We start from the raw sequence: 9,892 nt of genomic DNA on the forward strand, positions 1-9,892 counted from the left end.
TTTATTTAAATTTTACTGTTTCTTTTATTAGTGTTTATTAAAATGTATTTATATGTTTTTCAATGTATTCTGACGAAGCCTAAAACTGTATGTCTAATGGGCAAATAAACTGAATTGAATGCTAACTAGAATGTGTTATATCTCAAATGTAGCCTAGAGTGTGTTTAGGAGATTACTGACCTCTATAGAAAATGCTGAAAATATTCTAGTTAGTTTTATATGAATCGCTCTGTATAGCCACCAATCTTTGAATAAATTTATTCATTTTGTGGAAGAAGTTACTTTGTAGATATGATTTCCTAAAAGTAGTATTGAATGTATGAAGTCATGCACTGTATACAGGGTGATTCACGAGGATTTACCGTTCTTTATAGAGGTTATTTCCTAAGACATTCTGAGCAAAAAATATCGTATAAACATGGGTTCTATTCACCATATTTACAGAGTTACGATTCGTTATTGGAACGAATTGCTGTGAACGCGTGATCTTGGTCAGCGTGCAGTCAGCAGCCAGCGCGAGCGCTACGGAAATCAAAGATAGCTGTATGCAGTTACGTAGAGCGACGAGTGCCGTTCACAAGCGTGCGGCCAAGTGTACTCAAGCGAGCGGAGACATTTTTTAAAATGTGTTGTAAACTCTCCAAGACTGTAAATTAGGATGCGAAATTGAACAGCAAATAAATAAATCGGTGGAAGTGGTGTGTAACAAGTGTATAAGAATAATGTAATTTTCAAGTTAAAAATAGAAAAAGATGTCTGTACGAAGCAACTAAGGAGTTCACAGCACACTTTTAGCTTTATAATACTTGCCAATTAAAGAATTGATACTTCTGAATGGTTCATTCTCTATTTGTATTATTCTTTTACCTTCAAACTAAAGAAAAACATATTTTACAAAGAATTTTAAATTAATGTAACTCTGAAAATGTTGAGAATATAAACTACGTTTATACGATATTTTTTGTTCAAAATGTCTTCAGAAATAAGCTCCGTAAAGGACGGTAAATCCTCGTAAATCACCATGTATGTCGCCATCTTACTGGTCAAAAAAATATTTTGCATATTGTCATAAGATCCATATAAGACTCACATCAGAGAAAAAAAGTATTGTACCTTGCCTTTTTATAATCTTTAAAACAAGGTTCATGTGTTTACATTTTAAAGCCCTAAATCAGTTTGTGACAAGCAACAGTTGAAACGAATTTTCAATGAGAGTGGTCGGAGAGGTTGCTGTTTCTTGGTGTTTACAATGCATTAATGCCACGACACACACTAATATCAGTAGATCGCATAGCAATAGTCACTTTAAGGCAGCAAGGTATGACACAAATAGAGATAGCAGGAATCATAGGTTGTAACCGAAGTGACGTTTGTAGAGTACGGAAGAAATTCCAGGAGACTAATTCCATAGCAGACAGACGTAGAGCCGGACGACCACGTGAAACAAAGGCTGTAGAAGACCGGTATCTCCAAATGTCTGCACGGCGACGCCCTACATCCACTGCAACTCAGTTACAGAGGGAATTTCGCAGGTCTATAAGGGCTACAGTATCAACTCAAACGGTACAAAATCGACCTCACGATGTATGGCTACGTTCCCGAAGACCTCTAAGATTCCTCAACTCACTCCACAACACAGAGCACATCCTGTAACATAGGCCAGAGACCATGTAAACTGGAGTCGGGAACAATGGAGGCAATCATTGTTTACAGATAAAGTAAGAATTGGCCTCCATCCAGATAACAACAGCATTCGTGTGTGGAGATCCAGTGGTCAACGTTACAATGAATTGTTTATTGCTGAACACTACCAGCAGCAAGATGGTTCAGCACTGTTCTGGGCAGGAGTCATGTGAGAACGTCGCACACCATTACTTCACATACAGGCAACATGTAGGCACAGATATCCGTTGAGAATGTTCTTCGATCCATCGTTACTTGATTTGCATAGGATATTGTAGAGGATTCACGTTCATAGAAGATAATGCCCGTCTTCCGTGTTGGTGCTGTGAATAACTTCTTGCAGAGACATGGAATTCATAGAATGAACTCCCAGCAGCTTCTCCGGGTATGAATTGTGTAGAACCAGGGGCGGTTATTCAGGTGAAGTAGGTGAAGTACCACTTCACCTATTTACATGTAAAACACAATTTTATCTCTTATTAATAATTAATTCTAGTTATTACCGGTACCGTATTTCTAAAATAAAAAAAAGTTTTATTTTCAGTCGTTATGAACAGTGTTTAGTTGTATAAATAGTACCTGTAACCGTCTGCTGAATAGAATAATGTCAACAGTTACGAGCGCCGAGCGGTGTCTATTGGAACTTACAATACACCAGAGGTGAAATTATTTGTGCTCCCATTCTCATACAGCACTTGGTTTCCATGGTAACGTGACGTCACGTACTAAAGAAAGATTGTATGAGTGAAGTGCGTTTAAGAGCCTTTCAGTTACGGAGAACTGTCAGATTTGTTGTAGTTGGAGTAACCAGTTTGCAGATCTAATGGTACTAACAATAGAGAAGAGTTGAAGTTGGTCTCCAAGGCCGGGAGCTGTGAAATTTTACAGTACTATATACTACCTGACTCGAGAATAGTATCCTCATTCCTTGTATCCAAGCAGCCACCCCTGCAACGGTAAATTACGTGACTCTATGTTATTTTATCAGGATTACACCCCACATAGCTTTGGATAGAGATATACTCTCCACCCTCAGTTAAACTCAGACATTTTATTAAGACATTATCGTCAGTTTGCGGCTTTAAAAGATAGAAGGATAGACTTGGTATGCGAGAAATTGGGTGAGTTCTGGGTGAGTTCTGAAATAAATTAATTTTCCTGTTTGCATGTGTTCTAGAACTAGTAAAATTGTATTTATTTTACGAATTGTAGGCCTACTCATTATATTGGTAAAACTGTTCATGCATTTGTGTATGTGAACAGCACTTCACCTATTTTTTTACGACGAGCAGCTACTGTGTAGAACATTCATGGCGCTTACTGAAAAGGGCAATTGCCAACTGTCCACACCCTCCAGAAACCATAAGGGATCTGATACCAGCTGCCATACAGGAATGGGCAATCTTCCTCAAAATGAATTGGATAACTGTTTCCAGCATGTCACGTCGTATCCAGGAATGTCTACTAGTTCGTGGAGGCCACACACATTATTGAATTGACTCAAGATGTGTCTTTTGTTTTGTCTTGTCAAATCAATGAAATATGGATTTTTGTTGCAAATTAAGACAGATTTTTCGTTATGTGTGTAAGAACTTTAAATTTTATTTTATTTCTTTTTTTCTTTAAGCAATTGACATGTAATAGAAATGCATAGAAATTTGTGGTGCATCTGATCCAGAAATAAAACTTTCTGTCACATGCAAAACTTTTTTTGACCAGTGTATTAGGCTCACTAGATTTTGTTTAAAAATTAATTTTGTATCGATTTGTTTTATTTTACTTCTGGTGAACAATAGGTGTTTTATACTGGTTGGCACAAACATCCTTTTATACATGACTATGTTACTCGAGCGATTCAATGATTTTTAATTGTTCTATTGAAACGTCACATTGTATTTTTATTTACCTGTTCCCATTATTTGTTGGTACGTCAATTTACAACACATAATTTACTACACGAATTATATTTATAAGCGATGTAACCATGTTTGCTTTCATTAATAATACGAGAAGCAGCGGATGACTGAGGATTGAAAGACAAAGACCCTTGTGATGTAGGCCACTTCCAGTTTGTCAGATAATGTCATGCATGTAAAAATCAACGAACAATGGCAAATTTGTCTGTGTTGCTACATAGCCTACAGGTCAACAAGCTATTGTTGTTTGATATTGGTATCGTTCACTTTACTTTATATGTAAGGTCCCTGAACCAAATAACGCCATGTATACCTTTAACGCCACCCTATTAAAATTTCTTAACGATACAAGTTTTCGGTAGTGTACTACTGTAGCCTGCATTCGCTTGCAATCTAGTGATGAAATGAGTTACTAGCTGTCCGCTGACATTTACGAGTGACATTATATTCCATCATTTTCCTGTTGTGTGTTGATAGTGAATGGCTGTTCTTATATCAAGGTAAGAGGAAATATTTTATTTTGTGTGTTGAGCAAATAATAACTATATTAAACTATATATTTTCGTGATCCTTAAACATTCTTTTATGTATAGAAAGTATTGCTATCTATAAAATTTGAAAATGTTAGAGAAACAGTCATGTCATGTTATCAAGTACTCAGTAGCGCTTTAACGCCATGTGGCGTTATAGGTCTACAGACAACATTTTAGGTTATGTAAGTACTAAGGCTGACAGTACAGCATCAGTGTGAAAACATCAGGAATATCACTAAGCTTTCAACTTACAAGTGTTCAGAATGTGCAGTGATGATATTGGTTCAATTGCTTATCGAACTCTTATTTTTTTTTATTTTACATAACTTAATTTTTTTGTTTTACTTATTGGAAAACATTCATATTAAACTAAGGTAAATGCTTTTGTGTTTAATAACTTTCTACTGTGTAACATTGTCTCTTTTTTTTAAGTAAGGAGTCACTGGAAAACACATTTTCCTAATCCATCTGGTGTTTCAGTTTCAGATCGAGAATCTTTCATTAGTATTGAGTGATTTTGTATCTTTTATTAACAGAAACTCAAATTTACTCGCTTAGTTCAATTTGTGTTGCTTAGGAAAAATAATTCATTAACAATTATAAGTGTATAGGTTACTAGAAAATAGGTGGCGTTAATTGGACAACCTGTACCTAATAATGCCAGTTTACAAAATTTTCCTATTTGAATTCTAATTCTTGTTCGGTATATAATATATCCATTTTCATTGTGCTATTTTGTAAAGATAAGATTACAGTTTCTATTTCATAATTTTCGTGTTTGTACATAACTTATTACCAGAGCAAAAGTGACTGAAGTGTTAGGTATCTTTGGAATAGACCGTCACTTAAAAATGCAAACTCCTCTCGCCTCCAGTGCTCACAAATGAAAAAATACAGAGAGATAGTGCGTATGTCGTTGGATAGAGAAAGGAACATCGCATCAAACGACATACAATGAACGGCCGCTGCCTGTTCAGCCTGAGCGAGGTAGCAACGTCAGGAAGGATATTCAACACAGTGAAAGAAAGAAAGTGACTGCCATTTCATTCATTCATTCATTCATTCATTCATTCATTCATTCATTCATTCATTCATTCATTCATTCATAATAATCTGCCCAAGGGCAGGTTCTTCATTGCAAACATAGCATTCTTCGACCTCCCATCTTTTCCGTCTTCCTCTTCGTATCCGCATACGATTCAAATATGATCTTAATGTTGTATATCATCTGATATCTTCTTCTGTCCCGAATAATATTCCCTTTTGTCTTTTCTTCCACTGCATCCTTCAGTAAACTGTTTCTTGTTATCCAGTAACCCAGTCAATTTCTTTTCCTCGTCTTGATCAATTTCCGAATTATTCTTTCTTCACCCACTCCTTCTAACAAAGTCCCAGACCTTATTTTCCCAGCATATTTTACACGTTTAATTTCTTCTCCATATCCACATTTCAAATACTTATATTCGTTTCTCTTTATTTCTTCGTAACATTCAGGTTTTTGCTCCCATACAATGCTACACTCCACACAAAGCAATTAACTATCTCTTCCTCAGTTCTTTTTCTAGAGTGCATAGCAAATTGTCCTTTCCCTGTTAAAAGCTTCCTTTTCCATTGCTTTACTCCTTTTCACTTCTGGGCAAGATATCATGTTTCCACTTATATGGAAAACTCAAAGAATTTGAAACTGTCCACTTCTTCCACTGCCTCATTTCGAATTTTCATGTTTAACTTCTTCTTCTTCTTCCCTTCAAGTATTAGGCCAAATGGTCTGTTACGATTTCACAGTTGAATTTTCAATCCATTGCTTCTTTGGACGACCGAGAGATCTCTTCCCGTTTGTACGATAGTGGAGCAAGACTTTTGGGATTATATCTCTATGCATGCGATGCAGATGATTTATCCAGATGTTCTGATAATGTTTTACGTGATTAATTACAGGTTCTAGTTGTAATTCTTCCATTACATCTTCATTACATTTGTGATCCCATTTCGTATATCTCGCTGTATATCTCATAAATTTCATTTCATTAGCCGTTATTCTGCTTTCGTCTTTCTTCCTCAATGTCCATGCCTCACTGCCGTAACAAAATACAGGTCTCGCCAAGGTCTTGTAAAGGCGAATTCGAGTATACCTTTGTACTAGGGAAGGTTTCATAATGTTGTTTTTTTATTATTTTTAGTAGGTTATTTTACGACGCTTTATCAACATCTTAGTTATTTAGCGTCTGAATGAGATGAAGGTGATAATGTCGGTGAAATGAGTCCGGGGTCCAGCACCGAAAGCATAATGTTGTTAATTATTACCATTGTGTTGGTGTATTTAGAAATTTTCTGTGAAATGTCTACTTCATCGAAAAAAGATAATGTGTATCCGAGCTATGTAAAATAATTTATCCTTTCTAATATTTTTGAATCTAAACATATTTTGCTAGGCACACGGTATTTTCCGCAGACGGCAATAATTTTAGTTTTTTTATTTATTGATTTTCATATCATATTTAATTCCAATTTTGTTAAAATTAAAAATTGAACGTTGTAATTCATCTTCTGAGGATGCCACCAGAGCTAAATCGTCTGCAAAAAGTAATGAATCTAGTTGTAAATGTCTATTGAGTTGTATAGATCCATGAGGCAATTGTTTCCATTCTCTAATTATTTTATTCATATAACTTCTTCAATTATTTCCTATAACAATAGTCTTCATATTGATTGCATTTATCTTCATACCATACTGTTCACAGCTTCATTTACCTCCATTAGCATATACCTTACTAGTATCATATCCTCTTCTACTAATAATGCCATTATAATTAACAAATCTTCCTCATTTACTTTTCTTCTTGCTCCTACTATCACTCCTCCCTTGTTATGAAAATTATTCTTGAAGTTGATGTTGAAAATGGTAGATTAATGGTATTAAAATAGGGTCCGCGGAACCCCGGGGGGTCCTCGACGCTAATCCTCGAGATCCGTGAATCCAGCTCTTTCCATAAATACTACCGTGTATGGGTAATTATTTTTCTCCAGGTATCTTTCGTTCATTGCTATTCGTAGCAGTCCAATTGCATCTCTCGTACTTTTTGCATTCCTGCAGGAAATTTTTTCTTCTTCCATCTCTCCTTCCATCATAAAATATAAGCATCGGTTCAGTCTACGTAGAAGAACTTTCTCCTATTGGTATATCAGGTTGTATCAGCATTTTTTCTTCGAAATTGGCAGCATCACTTTATCCGTGAAATCTTCAAGTCTTTTGCCTTTCTCACATTTCGCTGCATAATAATAGAATTGCCTTCAACCAAGAATTTCGCTGTTTAATTGGGAATTCCATCAAATTCTGTTGCTCCCTCATTCCTTTTTTTCCTTAAGCGCCAGTTAGCTCAACTTCTTTCCTTAGAACTGAAAATCAATTTTCGTCTTGTGATACGACTGCTTCATCTTCCATAGCTAAGTTATCTGGAAAATTCCCTAGCTCTTCTATGTATATTTAATCTATCAGTTGAATATTTCTAATTTAATTGATATTTCATTACCAATGACGTCTTATAACTACCACATGAATTTTGAGTTCTTATTTGTGAAGTACAAATATTTTACTTGGCGCTTTAGTAAACCCTATGTTTATTTTCCTTCTAGATCTTTTATTTCTTCACATTTATGTTTCATCCAACATTTGCTCTGTGACCTAATGTTTCTTAATATTTATCAATGATATTATCATAAATTTACTTCGAAATAAGGTTAAACTAATATTATTGCTTAGGACATCTATTTAAAATGGAATAACGAAAATAGCATAAAGAACTCAAATAACTTGACACGAATTGAGGCAGTCGAGATGGGGTTCCTAAGAGCCGTGAAAGAATGTAGTTCAATAGAGAAGATCCTAAACAACAACAAAAGAGACGAACTAAATATTGAAAGAATTACATATAAATTAACATATTACAGAGATAACTGGATAAATTATATTGACAGATTGCTTGAAGGAAGATATCCTAATTAATTACTGTTGGATTATCAACCCAGATGATATATCAATTTTCGAGGACCTAGGAAAAGATGGAAAGAAAATGTGAGATCGAAACAGATTTAAGGTCTAAACCTTGAAAGGATGATGATGATGAACTGAATGAATGGAAGTCATCAGGAGGAAAGAGGATATGAAGAGATAATAATATTACAATTATGGGCAAATCGAGGTTTCAAGTTGAAGTCGTAGATGAAGAAGGTTTTGGAGAACGGGTACGGGAAGATGACATTTATTAATGCAACCCTTAATAATAATAATAATAATAATAATAATAATAATAATAATAATCATCATCATCATCATCATCATCATAATAATAGTAATAATGTTAATAATAATATTAATAATCAATATAGTACATAAAGCTACAATTATGTAGTAATAATTATTTTACAGTTTCAGTCTACAGCACCACATATCAATTAATATAGAAACAATTTTCTGTTATTTCACATTACAAGGTTATAATTTCACTAATATTTTCGATGTTTTAAAATCATCTTCAAGTGGAGAGACATGAATTGACAAATTGAGCATCGTTGAAATACAAAATGACATATGTGCTTATTATGAACTAAATTAAAATCATGTATAAAACCAATGTAGAATTGTATGAGGTGTGTTTCAAAGTCATTTTTAACATGTGATAAAACATTTGTAAAGTTTATAAACTATTAGTCTTATTGAAGGTGACCGCACTATCTTTTGATGTTACAGGATGAGTTTCAAGTATAAAAATGCACTTCTTGGCAATCAAAAGTTAAAAAATTTAGACATAAAACCATTAGTGATACCATGTTCAGAAGAGAGATCTTTAGTACTAAGATTTAAAATCATCCGTCCTCAAGTGAGGTTGACCACTGGGATCGGGAATTAACAAACATAAAAGATAATGGGAAATGTAACGCGCAAAATATGGATTAGATTTGTACATTAAAACAAAAATTTACGTGTTAATATATAGATGATAGTGTAAAATTTGAAGAGAGGCTTTCAGAATTTCCATTACAATCTTCTGAACCTCATAAAAGGGAATTTTAAAGGATTTAAGAATATTACATGTAAATTTTGGTAAACAACCCCTCGCTTCAAATAGTAAGCCTGCAACATCCCAGTTGTAAAGCGAAATGCCATATTTTTCACGGAGATATGGAAGACAAGGTACATATTTAGCTCGCTTGTCATCATTAATCTGCAGTGCTTGATTTGTGTCTCATGCAAAGCAAATCGTAGGGTCTAAGACCATCGCTTTCTGGGTTCTTCTATTGATGGCAATTATATCGACTAATACAAGCATTGGCATTCTATTTGTTTGTTAACTTTTAAATTGGCAAAACTTCATTTCTCACACTAGTTTATTAAACCGTGTCGGACTGTGAAGAAAACAAGTATCACAATGCCCATATTTTATATGGAACAAGAACTTAACTGCAAAATTTGATTTTACGATACAGGGTATCAAACATTTCTAGAAGGCACCGTGTTTATTGGAGGAAATAGTAATATGCGTTACAAGAGCGGTATGTTGATGTTTTCATATTCGAGGAAAAGATTGAAAAAGCGAAACGTAGTTGAGCTTTTTTAATTTCCGAGAACATGAAAACAAACATACCGCTTGTGTATCGTACATTATTTTGTGCGAAGATCGTTTATTACATACCTGAAAGACGAATTTCTAATTAGTTTCAATGAAATCTCCATCTTGGTTTCTGTTCAATGACGGCAACTTT

This window comes from Periplaneta americana, chromosome 5 (genome assembly GCF_040183065.1).
Source record: "Periplaneta americana isolate PAMFEO1 chromosome 5, P.americana_PAMFEO1_priV1, whole genome shotgun sequence".
Taxonomy (NCBI): domain Eukaryota; kingdom Metazoa; phylum Arthropoda; class Insecta; order Blattodea; family Blattidae; genus Periplaneta; species Periplaneta americana.